The 17,812-nt window shown below is 40.9% G+C and overlaps 1 non-coding gene across 1 annotated transcript; it reads right to left on the bottom strand.

Annotated features, from left to right (window-relative positions):
- Positions 1 to 3,119: 3,119 nt before the first annotated feature.
- LOC130965115 (small nucleolar RNA R71) lies at positions 3,120 to 3,223 on the bottom strand. The gene has a single exon (XR_009081168.1). It is a non-coding gene; the product is annotated as a small nucleolar RNA R71 (small nucleolar RNA).
- Between the last annotated feature and the right edge of the window lie 14,589 nt (positions 3,224 to 17,812).

A 17,812-nucleotide genomic window follows, 5' to 3' on the forward strand; every position in this document is an offset into this window, starting at 1 on the left:
TTATGTCATTTACTCACCTTTGTACACCTTAGGCTACTAGTTTTCTATATATAGAACCTTTTACTATTGTATTTTCATCTTTGGACATCTAGTTCTTAGATCATTTTGGGGGCTGGCCATTCGGCCATGCCTAGACCTTGTGCTTATGTATTTTCAACGGTGGAGTTTCTACACACCATAGATTAAGGTGTGGAGCTCTGCTGTACCTCGAGTATTAATGCAATTACTATTGTTCTTCCATTCAATTCCGCTTGTTCTTTATCCAAGATATCACTTGTTCTTCAACATGATGAAGGTGATGATTGACGCCCATCACCATTCTCACTCATGAACAAGGTGACTGACAACCATTCTTGTTCTACAAGCATCTGAGGCTTAGTGAATATCTCTTGGATTCTTTAATCGGAATCCTCGTGGTATAGGCAGGACCTGATGGCAGCATTCAAGAGAATCCGGAAGGTCTAAACCTTGTCTGTGGTATTCTGAGTAGGATTCAATGACTGAATGACTGTGACGTGCTTCAAACTCCTGAGGGTGGGGCGTTAGTGACAGACGCCAAAAGAATCAATGGATTCTATTCCGATCTGATTGAGAACCGACAGATGGATTCCGCTATGCTGTGACCAGAGCATATGCAATCGTTTCCAATGAGAGGATGGGAGGTAGCTGCTGACAACAGTGAAACCCTACACGAGCTTGCCATGGAAAGGAGTAAGAAGGATTGGATGAAGACATTAGGAAAGCAGAGAGACGGAAGGGAAGGCATCTTCATATGCTTGTCTGAAGCTCTTACACCAATGATATACATAAGTATCTCTATCTTTATCTTTATGTTATTTTCGTTCATCATCTATACCCATTTGAGTCTGCTTGACTGAGATTTACAAGATGACCATAGCTTGCTTCATACCACCAATCTCCGTGGGATCGACCCTTACTCGCGTAAGGTATTACTTGGACGACCCAGTGCACTTGCTGGTTAGTTGTGCGAAGTTGTAGTGATCACAATTTCGCGCACCAAGTTTTTGGCGCCGTTGCCGGGGATTGTTCTTGTGTATGGACAACTGACGGTTCATCTTGTTGCTTAGATTAGGTATTTTTCTTCAGAGTTCTTAAGAATGAATTCTAGTGTTTCAAAGTGATGTTCTTATCATCACCAAAGCTGATTGATTCTCATCAATTTAGCTCTTGAATGCAATGTCCTGCTGAAGCTTAGCCGGCCATGTCTAATTCCTTTAGACTAAAGCTTTAGACTAACATTGCATGATTCCTGGAATTCTCATTAAGAATTTTGATACCTTTATTTTCCTTTTCACTTAATTTTCGAAAAAACCCAAAAAAAATTTTACAAAATCATAAAATCCAAAAATATGTCTTGTTTGAGTCTAGAGTCTCATCTTAAGTTTAGTATCAATTGCGTGTTTCTGTTCTTATTGCATTCATGCATGTGTCCTCATTGATCTTCAAGTTGTTCTTGATGATTTTCTTGTTTTGATCTTTGAATTCTATTGACTTGAGTGTTTTGTGTTTCTCATATGCATTCTCATGTAGTTAGTGTCAATAGTATACAAACTGCTAAGTTTGGTGTCTTGCATGCATTGTTATTTGATTCTTGTTGCATTTCAATTATTGAAAATCCAAAAATTTTTAATTTGTGTCTTTTCAAGTCAATAATACAGAGAATTGAAGATTCAGAACATACTGCAGAGGAATCACACAGAAAAAGCTGGGCATTCAAAAATGCCCAGTGAAGAAGACAGACTGGCGTTTAAACGCCAGCCAGGGTGCCTGGCTGGGCGTTTAACGCCCAAAAGGGTAGTAGTTTGGGCGTTAAACGCCAGAATGTGCACCATTCTGGGCGTTTAACGCCAGGATGGTGCTAGGGGGAAGATTTTGTTTTCAAAATCAATTTTTTTCAAGTTTTCAAAGTTTTTCAAAATCAAATCTTTTTCAAATCATATCTTTGCAATCAAATGTTTTCAAATTCAATTTCTTTCCTTTTTCAAAGATACTTACTAACAATTAATGATTTGATTGAACATTTTTTGCCTTTTCTGTTAAGGAAGGTTTTATGTTTGAATCATATCTTTTCTTGTTAGGCAAGTCATTAATTTTTAAAATCATATCTTTTCAAATTGTTTTCAAATCATATCTTTTAAAATTGTTTTCAAATCATATTTTCTCAATCACATTTTTTTAAAAAACCAATCATATCTTCTTAATCACATCTTTTTCAAAATAGTTTTCAATCAAATCTTTTTAACTTCTAATTTCAAAATCTTTTTCAAAAATCACTTGATTTCTTTCCCACTCTTATTTTCGAAAATCAATTAAGTGTTTTTCAAAATGTTTTCAAAATCTTTTACTTAAATTTTCGAAAATTACTTCCCTTCTTCTCACATCCTTCTGTTTATGGACTAACACTATCCCTTAAGGCAAAATTCGAACTCCATCTTTTTCTGATAAGTTCGAATTTTCTACTTCTGTCTTCTACTCTTCTTTTCCTCTGACACTTAAAGGAATCTCTATACTGTGACATAGAGGATTCTACATTTTCTTGTTCTCTTCTCTTTCTTATGAGCAGGAACAAAGACAAAGGCATTCTTGTTGAAGCTGACCCTGAACTCGAAAGGACCTTGAAGAGAAAGCTAAGAGAAGCCAAAGCACAACTCTCTTTAGAGGACCTGACCGAATTCTTCAAAGAAAAAGAAGACATGGCAGCCGAAAACAACAACAATGCCAACAATGCAAGGAAGGTGCTGGGTGACTTTACTGCACCTACTCCCGACTTCTATGGGAGAAGCATCTCTATCCCTGCCATTGGAGCAAACAACTTTGAGCTTAAACCTCAATTAGTTTCTCTAATGCAACAGAATTGCAAGTTCCATGGACTTCCAATGGAAGATCCTCATCAGTTCTTAGCTGAATTCTTGCAAATCTGTGACACAGTCAAGACTAATGGGGTAGACCCTGAGGTCTATAGACTGATGCTATTCCCTTTTGCTGTAAGAGACAGAGCTAGAATATGGTTGGACTCTCAACCTAAAGAAAGCCTGGACTCTTGGGAAAAGCTAGTCAATGCCTTCTTGGCAAAGTTCTTTCCACCTCAAAAATTGAGTAAGCTTAGAGTGGAAGTCCAAACCTTCAGACAGAAGGATGGAGAATCCCTCTATGAAGCTTGGGAAAGATACAAACAATTGATCAGAAAATGTCCTTCTGACATGTTTTCTGAATGGAGCATCATAGGTATTTTCTATGATGGTCTCTCTGAACTATCCAAGATGTCTTTGGATAGCTCTGCTAGAGGATCTCTTCATCTGAAGAAGACGCCTGCAGAGGCTCAAGAGCTAATTGAAATGGTTGCAAATAACCAATTCATGTACACTTCTGAAAGGAATCCTGTGAATAATGGGACTAATCAGAAGAAAGGAGTTCTTGAGGTTGACACTCTGAATGCCATACTGGCTCAGAATAAGATATTGACTCAATAAGTCAATTTAATTTCTCAAAGTCTGTCTGGAATGCAAAATGCACCTGGCAGTACTAAAGAGGCTTCATCTGAGGAAGAAGCTTATGATCCTGAGAACCCTTCAATGGAAGAGGTGAACTACCTAGGAGAACCCTATGGAAACACCTCTAATTCTTCATGGAGAAATCACCCAAATTTCTCATGGAAGAATCAAGAGAGACCTCAACAAGGTTTCACCAATAATGGTGGAAGAAACAGGTTTAGCAATGGCAAGCCTTTTCCATCATCTTCTCAGCAACAGACAGAGAGTTCTAAGCAAAATACCTCTGACTTAGCAACAATGGTCTCTGATCTAATCAAAACCACTCAAAGTTTCATGACTGAAACAAGGTCCTCCATCAGAAATTTGGAAGGACAAGTGGGTCAGCTGAGCAAGAAAGTTACTGAACTCCCTCCTAGTACTCTCCCAAGTAATACAGAAGAAAATCCAAAGGGAGAGTGCAAAGCCATAAATATGGCCAAATATGGAGAGGAAAGAGAGGGGGTGGACGCCACTAAGGAAGACCTCAATGGGCGTGCACCAATCTCCTCTGAGTTCCCCAATGTGGAACCATGGGAATCTGAGGCTCAAAATGAGACCATAGAGATTCCATTGGACTTACTTCTGCCTTTCATGAGCTCTGATGAGTATTCTTCCTCTGAAGAGGATGAGTATGTCACTGAAGAGCAAGTTGCTCAATACCTTGGAGCAATCATGAAGCTAAATGGCAAGTTATTTGGAAATGAGACTTGGGAGAATGAACCTCCTTTGCTCACCAAAGAACTGGATGACTTGTCTAGGCAGAAATTACCTCAAAAGAGACAAGGTCCTGGGAAGTGCATGGATGAATCCATCATCCTTGGCAGACCCTTCCTAGCCACAGCAAAGGCTGTGATTGATGTTGATGGAGGTGAACTGATCATTCAAGTGAATGAAGAATCCTATGTGTTTAAGGCTCAAGGATATCCCTCTATCATCATGGAGAGGAAGCATGAAGAGCTTCTCTCAAAACAGAGCCAAGCAGAGCCCCCACAGTCAAACTCTAAGTTTGGTGTTGGGAGGCCACAACCAAACTCTAAGTTTGGTGTTGAACCCCCACATTCAAACTCTAAGTTTGGTGTTGGGAGGTTCCAACACGGTTCTGAGTATCTCTGAGGCTCCATGAGAGTCCTCTGTCAAGCTAATGACATTAAAGAAGCGCTTGTTGGGAGGCAACCCAATGTTTTATAGTTAACTATTTTCTTTTGTTATTTTATGATTTTTGTAGGTTGATGATCATAAGAAGTCACAAAATCAATTGAAAAAGCAAAAACAGAATGAAAAACAGGAAGAAAAACAGCACACCCTGGAGGAAGAACTCACTGGCGTTTAAACGCCAGTGAGGCTAGCAGTTGGGCGTTTAACGCCCAGTCTGGCACCATTCTGGGCGTTTAACGCCAGAAAGGGGCACCAGACTGGCGTTAAACGCCAGGAAAGGGCTAGAACCTGGCGTTAAACGCCAGAAATGGGCACCAGCCCGGCGTTTAACGCCAGAAATGGCTCAAAACGTGGATTTTGATGCCATTTGGTGCAGGGATGACTTTTCCTTGACACCTAAGGATCTGTGGACCCCACAGGATCCCCACCAACCCCACCACTCTCTCTTCTTCTTCACCCATCCACCATTCACCTCAATACCTCTTCACCACCTTCATCTCCTCCATCTCTTCTTCTTCTACTCTCTTCTTTCTTCTTTTGCTCGAGGACGAGCAAACCTTCTAAGTTTGGTGTGGTAAAAGCATTGCTTTTTGTTTTTCCATAACCATTTATGGCATCCAAAGCCGGTTCAACTGAGAAGGCATGACCTCAAGCCCATCACTAAGAAAAAGATGGAGCAAACAAGAGACCCCTCTCATCATGAGATCCCTGAGATGCACTTTCCTCCACAAGACTATTTGGGAGCAACTAAACACCTCCCTAGGAGAGTTGAGTTCCAACATGGGACAACTAAGGGTGGAGCACCAAGAACATGCCATCCTCCTCCATGAAATTAGAGAAGATTAAAGAATCATGAGAGAGGAGCAACAAAGACAAGGAAGAGACATTGAGGAGCTCAAGCACTCCATAGGATCTTCAAGAAGAAGAAAGAGCCGCCATCACTAAGGTGGACCCGTTCTTTAATCTCCTTGTTCTTTATTCTTCTGTTTTTCGAAAATTATGCTTTATGTTTATCCATGTTTGTGTCTTATGATCATTAGTGTCTTAGTGTCTATGCCTTAAAGCTATGAATATGAATCCATCACCTTTCTTAAATGAAAACTGTTTTTATCACAAAAGAACAAGAAGTACAGGATTTCAAATTCATCTTTAAAACTAGCTTAATTAGTTTGATGTGGTGACAATACTTGTTGTTTTCTGAATGTATGCTTAAACAGTGCATATGTCTTTTGAATTTGGGGTTCATGAATGTTAAAATTGTTGGCTCTTGAAAGAATGATGAAAAAGGAGACATGTTACTGAGGATCTGAAAAATCATAAAAATGATTCTTGAAGCAAGAAAAAGCAGTGAATACAAAAAAAAAAAAAAAAGAAAAAAAAAAAAGGGAAAAGAAAGAAAAAGAAAGAAATAAAGTTGTGATCCAAGGCAATAAGAGTGTGCTTAAGAACCCTGGACACCTCTAATTGGGGACTTTAGCAAAGCTGAGTCACAATCTGAAAAGGTTCACCCAATTATGTGTCTGTGGCATGTATGTATCCGGTGGTAATACTGGAAGACAGAGTGCTTTGGGCCACGGCCAAGACTCAATAAGTAGCTGTGTTCAAGAATCATCATACTTAACTAGGAGAATCAATAACACTATCTGGATTCGGAGTTCCTAAAGAAGCCAATCATTCTGAATTTCAAAGGATAAAGTGAGATGCCAAAACTGTTCGGAGGCAAAAAGCTACTAGTCTCGCTCATCTAATTTGGAGCTTAGTTTCACTGATAATTTGGAGTCTATAGTATATTCTCTTCTTTTTATCTTATTTGATTTTCAGTTGCTTGGGGACAAGCAACAATTTAAGTTTGGTGTTGTGATGAGCGGATAATTTGTATGCTTTTTGGCATTGTTTTTAGTATGTTTTTAGTATCTTTTAGTTAGTTTTTAGTATATTTTTATTAGTTTTTAATTAAAATTCACTTTTCTGGACTTTACTATGAGTTTGTGTGTTTTTCTGTGATTTCAGGTATTTTCTGGCTGAAATTGAGGGATCTGAGCAAAAATCTGATCCAGAGACTCAAAAGGACTGCAGATGCTGTTGGATTCTGACCTCCCTGCACTCGAAGTGGATTTTCTGGAGCTACAGAAGCCCAATTGGCGCGCTCTCAACGGCGTTGGAAAGTAGACATCCTGGGCTTTCCAGCAATATATGATAGTCCATACTTTGCCCAAGATTTGATGGCCCAAACCGGCGTTCAAAGTCACCTACATAAATCCCAGCGTTAAACGCCGGAACTGGCACCTAAATGGGAGTTAAACGCCCAAACTGGCATAAAAGCTGGAGTTAAACGCCAAGAAGAGTCTCTACACGAAAAATGCTTCATTGCTCAGCCCAAGCACACACCAAGTGGGCCCGGAAGTGGATTTTTATGTCATTTACTCACCTTTGTACACCTTAGGCTACTAGTTTTCTATATATAGAACCTTTTACTATTGTATTTTCATCTTTGGACATCTAGTTCTTAGATCATTTTGGGGGCTGGCCATTCGGCCATGCCTAGACCTTGTGCTTATGTATTTTCAACGGTGGAGTTTCTACACACCATAGATTAAGGTGTGGAGCTCTGCTGTACCTCGAGTATTAATGCAATTACTATTGTTCTTCCATTCAATTCCGCTTGTTCTTTATCCAAGATATCACTTGTTCTTCAACATGATGAAGGTGATGATTGACGCCCATCACCATTCTCACTCATGAACAAGGTGACTGACAACCATTCTTGTTCTACAAGCATCTGAGGCTTAGTGAATATCTCTTGGATTCTTTAATCGGAATCCTCGTGGTATAGGCAGGACCTGATGGCAGCATTCAAGAGAATCCGGAAGGTCTAAACCTTGTCTGTGGTATTCTGAGTAGGATTCAATGACTGAATGACTGTGACGTGCTTCAAACTCCTGAGGGTGGGGCGTTAGTGACAGACGCCAAAAGAATCAATGGATTCTATTCCGATCTGATTGAGAACCGACAGATGGATTCCGCTATGCTGTGACCAGAGCATATGCAATCGTTTCCAATGAGAGGATGGGAGGTAGCTGCTGACAACAGTGAAACCCTACACGAGCTTGCCATGGAAAGGAGTAAGAAGGATTGGATGAAGACATTAGGAAAGCAGAGAGACGGAAGGGAAGGCATCTTCATATGCTTGTCTGAAGCTCTTACACCAATGATATACATAAGTATCTCTATCTTTATCTTTATGTTATTTTCGTTCATCATCTATACCCATTTGAGTCTGCCTGACTGAGATTTACAAGATGACCATAGCTTGCTTCATACCACCAATCTCCGTGGGATCGACCCTTACTCGCGTAAGGTATTACTTGGACGACCCAGTGCACTTGCTGGTTAGTTATGCGAAGTTGTAGTGATCACAATTTCGCGCACCAACTACTATTTTGCTATCCGCCTTCCCGTTTTCTCTTGAGGAAAAGGTGAGGAAGTGGTACTACATGCAACCTAAAGCAGTTGTTACTAATTGGGATACGCTCAGAAGAGAATTCCTGGACAAATACTTTCTAGCTGAAGTTACTGATAGACTAAGGAAAAAAATTTCCTGCATTATTCAAGGTGAATCAGAGACTCTTTATGAGTGTTGGGAACGCTTCAGGAATCTCCTAGACGCATGCCCCCACCACATAATTGACAAGTTGGTGTTGATTAGCTACTTCACGCAAGGCATGAAGCCCCAAGACAAGACTACATTAGATGGTGCGAGTAATGGCTCTCTGAAAAAGTACAAGACTGCGGAAGAAGCGTGGCAACTGATCACCAATCTAGCTGAGTCTACTCTGAATGCTATGCACAGGAACAACCATCCCAAGACTGTTGCAAAGGTTTCCTCTAGCAGTGAGACTACTACTCTCACACAGACTCTGTGCGAGATGACCAACTTACTGAAGTAGATACAGCTGAATCAACAACAACCTCAGCCTCCTCCACAGATGGCCCCTCAGAGAGTGTGCGGAATATGTGCATGATATACTCATTACACTGATGAATGTCTGCAGCTCTAACAAGAAGACAATACATTGGCAGCTACCCATAACTTCTAAGACCGCCCCAATCCAGGATACTATCAGCAAGGTGGTAATTATAACCCAGGAGGAAACCACAATCAAGGTTGGCAAGACAACTCCAACCAGGGGTGGAGGGATAACCCGAACCAAGGGAGGAGAAGTAACTCCAACAAAGAATGGAGGGAAAACTACAACCAAAGAAGTAGAGATAATGGTGGAAATCAGAGGTTGAACAACAACAACAATCAGCAGAATCGGTTTAAGCAGAACCAAAACCAGCCTTACCGAGCACCTCACCAAAGGCAAGCCCAGGGACCTCAAAACAACCAACAGCAAGCCCCTCAAACCACTTACCCACCTTCCTCTTCCAATGACGAGTTGCTTCAATCTCTTGCACAAGGACAAAAGACCATGGAGAACACACTTAACTCTACCTTAACCGGTCTGACCTCTGCTGTACAAGCTCTCGTCTCACAGATTGGATCACTGAATACCTCCAACAATCAACCTGCAAGCTCTAGTGCACTTTCATATCAGCCCTTACCCAACCCCAAAGGAGGGATCAATACCATTACTTTGAGGTTCGGGACTACACTGCCAGAGAGGAGTCCTGAGGAGCCAAGCTTAAACGAAGACATTCCAATTAAAAGCACTGTGGAGGTAGAGGATGCTGAAGAAGAGGATGCTGTACAAGACGTGGTTGAAGAAGAAGCAGCTCAACCAAGGAATGGAGCACCAAGGGAAGCAGAAGCTAGAGGTAGCGCCATTCCTATTCCATTTCCACACCTTGCTAGGAAGCCTAGAAAGCAGATAGAGCTAGACCCCAAGATGGTGGGGATCTTCCAAAAGGTTGAGGTAACCATTCTCTTTTTTATGCTATTCACCAAGTACCTAAATATGCTAAGTTTCTAAAAGATTTATGCATGAATAAAGATAAAATACATGATTTAGAAACTATTCCTCTAGGTAGCTCTATTTCTGCTTTAATGGGTGCCATACCGGAAAAATGTGGGGATCCAGGTCCATGCATGGTTACTTGTATTATTGATAGTATAAAATTTTCTGACTGCATGTGTGATTTAGGTGCATGTGTGAGTATTATGCCATTATCTATATATGATGCTTTGAGGCTCCCTCCCTTAAAAAGGTCAGTAGCACGTTTTGTTTTGGAAGATAAGAGCATTATCTCAGTGGCTGGAATTACTGAGGACGTACTGGTGAGCATTAAGGGACTGACATTCCCTATTGACTTCTACATTTTGGAGATGTCCCCTAATGACTCAGGAAGACCATCATCCATCCTGCTTGGAAGGCCATTTTTGAACACTTCAAGGTTCAAATTAGACGCCTTCTCAGGAATTTACTCTTTTGAGGTAGATGGCAGAATAGTGAGCTTCAACCTGAATGAAGCTATGAAGCACCCATCGGAAGATCACTCCATCTTCCAGTGTGATATTATTGATGAGATTGTGGCTGAAGTCCAGAAAGAAGAAGTAAAAGAGACGCACATGGAGCAAGGTGCAAGTGTGGGGATGCCCCCTGAGCTTACTGAAGATACCTTGCCACCACAGATAGCTCCAGATGATAAAGTGCCTAACCATGGGCAGAAAATAGAGTTGAAGCTCCTTCCACCCCTACCTTAAGTATGCTTACCTTGAGGATAATCAAAAGCTCCCAGTCATCATTACAAGGAAACTCACTTCCCAACAGGAGGAGCAATTGCTTAGTGTGTTGAGGCGACACAAAAAGACCATTGGGTGGAGCTTGGCAGATATAATAGGCATCAGCCCTCAGGTCTGTGAGCACCGTATATTTTTAGAAGAGGGAACAAGGCCTGTCCGTCAACCTCAGAGGCGACTGAACCCCACCATTCTGGAGGTTGTCAAGAAGGAAGTGACCAGACTGCTTGAAGCTGACATCATCTATCCAATCTCAAATAGTGAATGGGTCAGCCCAGTATAGGTGGTACCAAAGAAGTCTGGAGTAACAACAGTGAAGAATGAGCATGGAGAACTCATTGCAACTAGAGTGCAGAACTCCTGGAGGGTATGCATTGATCATAGGCGTCTCAACCAGGCCACCCGCAAGGATCACTACCCACTACCTTTCATCGATCAGATGCTTGATCGCCCGTCAAGTAAATCACACTACTGTTTTCCAGATGGTCACCATTGGCTATTTTCAGATTCATATAGCTCCTGAAGATCAGGAGAAAACTACTTTTACATGTCCCTTCGGAATGTATGCATATAAGAGGATGCCTTTTGGCTTAAGCAATGCATCGGCTACATTCCAAAGATGCATGATGAGCATTTTCTCAAATCTTCTTGAGAACTGTATGGAAGTTTTCATGGATGACTTTAGTGTGTATGGTGATTCGTTTAGCATTTGCTTGGGTAGTTTAGCTAGAGTATTAGACAGGTGTGTTAGTCCAAACTTGGTATTGAATTTCGAAAAATGTCATTTTATGGTACAACAAGTTATTGTTCTAGGACATATTATTTCTAATACTGGTATTTCAGTTGACCCAGCAAAGGTAGATGTTATTTCTGGTTTACCTTACCCCTCCTCCGTGAGGGAAGTCCGCTCGTTTCTTGGTCATGCAGGTTTCTACCGGCAATTTATTAAGGACTTCAGTAAGGTAGCACTGCCTTTATCCCGACTGATGCTGAAGGATGTTGAGTTCGAGCTACGTGCGGACTGCAAGGAGGCATTTGATAAGCTGAAGACCGCCTTGACCCAAGCCCCTATTGTGAGAAGGCCTAACTGGAGTCAACCATTTGAGATAATGTGTGACGCCTCCAACTATGCAGTAGGCGCAGCGTTGGCTCAGCACGACGGTAAGGACCCTTTTATAATTACCTATGCATCTAAGACTTTAGACGCTGCTCAGTCTAATTATACTACCACTGAAAAAGAGCTTCTGGCTATTATTTTTGCTCTGGATAAATTTCGAGCCTATTTACTTGGTACTAAGGTGGTAGTATACTCAGACCATGCAGCTCTAAAATATTTATTAGCTAAGAAAGAGTCCAAACCACGACTCATAGTTGGATATTGTTGTGGCAAGAATTTGATTTAGAAATTAAAGATAGTAGTGGTTTCCAGAATTTAGTGCCAGACCACCTGAGTCACCTAGAGCACATTAAGCATGACTCCACTCCTATCAATTATGCTTTTCCATTTGATAGCTTGCACGCAATATCTGAGGTAGTTCCTTGATACGCACCTATAGCTAATTATCTTGTCAGTCGTACCTTCCCTCCTGATTTTACCAAACATCAGAAGGACAAGCTTAAAAGTGAGTCCAAATATTATATATGGGATGACCCATATTTATGGAGATGTGGTGCTGACCAGATAATTAGAAGGTGTGTGCCACAATCAGAATTCCAGTCAATCTTAGAGGTCTGTCACTCTTCAGAGAGTGGTGGACATTTTGGTCCTCAAAGAACAGCTAGAAAAATTTTAGACTATAGATTTTGGTGGCCCACACTATTTAAGGATACCACTACTTTCTGTGAATCTTGTTCACCATGCCAGAGGTTTGGAAATATATCGAAGAGGGATGAGATGCCCCAACAACTTATGTTATTCTGTGAAATTTTTTATGTTTGGGGAATTGACTTCATAGGTCCATTTCCAAATTCTAATGGTTTCTTATATATAATGTTAGTTGTCGATTATGTTTCTAAATGGGTGGAAGCAATTCCTACCCGTACTGATGATGCTAACACTATTGTCTACTTTGTTCGAAATAATATTATCTGTCGTTTTGGATCACCACGAGCAATCGTGAGTGATCAAGGCACTCACTTCTGTAACAGGAGATTAACTGGTCTACTGAAGAAACATGGGATTGTTCACAAGGTGGCCACAGCTTACCACCCCTAGACCAATGGACAAGCAGAGGTGTCAAATAGAGAGATAAAGCGTATCCTGGAGAAGGTCGTCAAGCCTTGGTGGACGAAATTGTTATTCATGTGTTATTCCATTTTTGCAAAATTCATTGCTTTTCATTCCCTGGTAATGGCGTCAAAAACATGATGCCAATACCATGGTTCACAACTTCGTTCAACTTAACCAGCAAGTGTACTGGGTCATCCAAGTAATACCTTACGTGAGTAAGGATCGATCCCACAGAGATTGTTGGTATGAAGCAAGCTATGGTTACCTTGTAAATCTCAGTTAGGCAGATTAAATAGTTTTGGGTTTCGAAAATTAATAATAAAAAGAAAATAAAAGGGATAGAAATACTTATGTAAATTAATAGTGGGAATTTCAGATAAGTGTATGGAGATGCTGTGCTCCTCTTGAATCTCTACTTTCTCATTGCTTTCATCCAATCCTTCTTACTCCTTTCCATGGCAAGCTGTATGTAGGGCATCACCGTTGTTAATGGCTACATCCCATCCTCTCAGTGAAAATGGTCCTATGCTCTGTCACGGCACGGCTAATCATCTGTCGGTTCTCAATCAGGTTGGAATAGAATCCCTTGATTCTTTTGCGTTTGTCATCACGCCCAGCCTTCAGGAGTTTGAAGCTCGTCACAGTCATTCAATCCCAGAATCCTACTCGGAATACCATAGACAAGGTTTAGACTTTCCGGATCCTCATGAATGCCGCCATCTATCTAACTTATACCACGAAGATTCTGTCGGGGAATCTAAGAGATATGCTCCCGGCCTAAAGTAGAACGGAAGTGGTTGTCAATCACGCGCGTTCATAGGTGAGAATGATGATGAGTGTCACGGATCATCACATTCATCAAAGTTAAGTGTAACATATATCTTGGAATAAGAATAAAAGAGAATTGAATAGAAAGTAATAGTAATTGTATTGAAACTTGAGGTACAGCAGAGCTCCACACCCTTAATCTATGGTGTGCAGAAACTCCACCGTTGAAAATACATAAGTGAAAGGTTCAGGCATGGCCGAATGGCCAGCCCCCATGATCTGAGAACTAATCGTCCCAAGATGCTCTTTAGATCTAAAGTGATCAAAAGATGCCTAATACAATAGTTAAATGCCCTATATATACTAGACTAGCTACTAGGGTATACATGAGTAAGTAATTGATGCATAAATCTATTTCCGGGGCCCACTTGGTGTATGCTTGGACTGAGCTTGATCTATCCACGAGCTGAGGCTTTTCTTGGAGTTGAACTCCAAGTTATAACATGTTTTGGGCGTTCAACTCCGGATCATGACGTTTTTCTGGCGTTTAACTCCAGACAGTAGCATGTACTTGGCGTTCAACGCCAAGTTACATCGTCAATTTCCGAATAAAGTATGGACTATTATATATTGCTGGAAAGCTCTGGATGTCTACTTTCCAACGCCGTTGAGAGCGCGCCTTTTGGAGTTTTGTAGCTCCCGAAAATCCATTTTGAGTGCAGGGAGGTCAGATTCCAACAGCATCAGCAGTCCTTTTGTCAGCCTTTTTCAGAGTTTTTGCTCAAGTCCCTCAATTTCAGCCAGAAATTACCTAAAATCACAGCAAAACACACAAACTCATAGTAAAGTCCAGAAATGTGAATTTATCATAAAAACTAATGAAAACATCCCTAAAAGTAGCTTGAACTTACTAAAAACTACCTAAAAACAATGCCAAAAAGCGTATAAATTATCCGCTCATCACAATACCAAACTTAAATTGTTGCTTGTCTCCAAGCAACTGAAAATCAAATAGGATAAAAAGAAGAGAATATACTATAAATTCCAGAATATCAATGAATATTAATTATAATTAGATGAGCGGGACTTGTAGCTTTTTGCTTCTGAACAGTTTTGGCATCTCACTTTTTCCTTTGAAGTTCTGAATGATTGGCTTCTTTAGGAACTTAGAATTTTGGATAGTGTTATTGACTTTTTTAGTTAGGCATGTTGATTCTTGAACACAGCTACTTATGAGTCTTGGCCGTGGCCCTAAGCACTTTGTTTTCCAGTATTACTACCGGATACATAAATGCCACAGACATATAACTGGGTGAACCTTTTGAGATTGTGACTCAGCTTTGCTAGAGTCCCCAGTTAGTGGTATCCAGAGCTCTTAAGCACAATCTTTTTGCTTTGGATCACGACTTTAACCACTCAGTCTCAAGCTTTTCACTTGAACCTTCATGACACAAGCACATGGTTAGGGACAGCTTGATTTAGCCGCTTAGGCCTGGATTTTATTTCCTTGGGCCCTCCTATCCATTGATGCTCAAAGCCTTGGATCCTTTTTACCCTTGCCTTTTGGTTTTAAGGGCTATTGGCTTTTTCTGCTTGCTTTTTCTTTTTATTTCTATTTTTTTCGCCAATTTTTTTTTTTCGCAAGCTTTTGCTATTCACTGCTTTTTCTTGCTTCAAGAATCAATTTTATGATTTTTCAGATTTATCAATAACATTTCTCTTTGTTCATCATTCTTTCAAGAGCCAACAATTTTAACATTCATAAACAGCAAGATCAAAAATATGCACTGTTCAATCATTCATTCTGAAAACAAAAAGTATTGTCACCACATCAATATAATTAAACTAAATTCAAGGATAAATTCGAAATTCATGTACTTCTTGTTCTTTTGAATTAAAACATTTTTCTTTTAAGAGAGGTGAAGGATTAATGGATTTTATTCATAGCTTTAAGGCATGGTTAAATACTAGTGATCATAAAGTAAAGACACAAAACATAGATAAATACAACATTAAAAACCGAAAACAGAAAGAAATAAAGAACAAGGAATGAATCCACCTTTAGTGGCGTCTTCTTCTTGAAGGACCAATGATGTTCTTAAGCTCTTCTATGTCCCTTCCTTGCCTTTGTTGCTCCTCCCTCATTGCTCTTTGATCTTCTCTTATTTCATGGAGAATGATGGAGTGCTCATGATGTTCCACCCTTAGTTGTTCAACATTGTGGCTCAAATCTTCTAAGGAAGTGTTGAGTTATTCCCAATAGTTGTTGGGAGGAAAGTGCATCCCTTGAGGCATCTCAGGGATTTCTTGATGATGAGCTTCCTCATGCATCTCTTGAGAACCGTGAAGGGTCTCTCTTGCTTGCTCCATCCTCTTCTTGGTGATGGGCTTATCCTCTTCAATGGAGATGTCTCCTTCTATGATAACTCCAGCTGAGTAACATAGATGGAAAATAAGGTGAGGAAAAGCTAGCCGTGCCATGGGCGAGGGCTTGTCGGCTATTTTGTAGATTTCATTGGAGATGACCTCATGAACTTCTACTTCCTCTCCAATCATGATGCCATGAATCATGATGGCCCGATCCACAGTAACTTCAGATCGGTTGCTAGTGGGAATGATGGAGCGTTGAATGAACTCCAACCATCCTCTAGCCACAGGCTTGAGGTCCAGTCTTCTTAGTTGGACTGGCTTGCCTTTGGAGTCTCTCTTCCATTGAGCTCCTTCCACACATATGTCCATAAGGACTTGGTTCAACCTTTAATTAAAGTTGACCCTCCTAGTGTAGGGGCGTTCATCTCCTTGCATCATGGGCAAGTGAAACGCCAACCTCACATTTTCCGGACTAAAATCTAAGTATTTCCCCCGAACCATTGTGAGATAATTCTTTGGACTCGGGTTCATACTTTGATCATGGTTCCTAGTGATCCATGCATTGGCATAGAACTCTTGAACCATTAAGATTCTGACTTGTTGTATGGGGTTGGTTAGGACTTCCCAACCTCTTCTTCGGATTTCATGTCGGATCTTCGGATACTCATTTTTCTTGAGCTTGAAAGGGACCTCAGGGATCACCTTCTTCTTTGCCACAACATCATAGAAGTGGTCTTGATGGCTCTTGGAGATGAATCTTTCCATCTCCCATGACTCGGAGGTGGAAGCTTTTGTCTTCCCTTTCCCTTTTCTAGAGGATTCTCCGGCCTTAGGTGCCATTGATGGTAATGGAAAAATAAAAAGCTTATGCTTTTACCACACCAAACTTAAAAGATTGCTCGCCCTCGAGCAAGAGAAGAAAGAAGAGAAGAAGAAGAAGAAGAAAATTTGGTAGAGAGGGAGAGATATAGGTTCGGCCAAGTGGGAGAAGAGGGGTTTGTGTTGTGTGAAAATGAAGTAGAATGGAAGGGTATTTATAGGGAGAGGGGGGAGTGTATGTTCGGCTATTTAGGGTGGGAATGGGTGGGAAAATGGTTTTGAATTTTTGAAGGTAGGTGGGGTTTATGGGGAAAAGTGGATGGATGTGAGTGGTGAAGGGGGTGATTGGGAAGAGGAATTGAGGTGATTGGTGAAGAGTGTTGGGAAGTGTGACATGGGGAAGAGTAATCACAAAAACTAGGATTAGGAGGTAAGGTGGGAATATGGTAGGTGGGGATCCTGTGGGGTCCACAGATCCTGAGGTGTCAAGGAATTCCATCCTTGCAACAAATAGGCATATAAATTGCCTTTGCACACCATTCTGGCGTTTAAATGCCGTGTGGTGCACATTCTGGGCGTTCAACGCCCATGTAAAGCTTGTTTCTGGCGTTGAACGCCAGTTTCATGCTTGTTACTGGCGTTCAGCGCCAGTTTTTCTTCTCTGGGCACATTCCTGGCGTTCAGCGCCAGAATGTTGCTTGTTTCTGGTGTTCAGTGCCAGAATGATGCTCTGTTCTGGCGTTGAACGCCGGCCAGATGCATCTTACTGGTGTTGAACGCCAGCCTGTGCTTCCTCCAGGGTGCGACTTTTTTTCTGCTGTTTTTGACTCTGTTTTTAATTTTTATGATTTTTTCGTGACTCCTCATGATCATGTACCTAATAAAACACAAAATAACAATAATATAGAATAAAATAAAAATTAGATAAATAAAATTGGGAAGCGCTTCTTTAATGTCAATAGCTTGACAGTGGCTCTCATGGAGCCACAAGGTGATCAGGTCAATGTTGTATAGTCCCAACACCAAACTTAGAGTTTGGATATGGGGTCTTAACACCAAACTTAGAGTTTGGTTGTGGCCTCACAACACCAAACTTAGAGTTTGACTGTGTGGGCTCTTATTGACTCTGAACTGAGAGAAGCTCTTCATGCTTACTCTCTTTTGTCACAGAGGGATGGC

This window comes from Arachis stenosperma, chromosome 2 (assembly GCF_014773155.1).
Source record: "Arachis stenosperma cultivar V10309 chromosome 2, arast.V10309.gnm1.PFL2, whole genome shotgun sequence".
Lineage (NCBI taxonomy): Eukaryota > Viridiplantae > Streptophyta > Magnoliopsida > Fabales > Fabaceae > Arachis > Arachis stenosperma.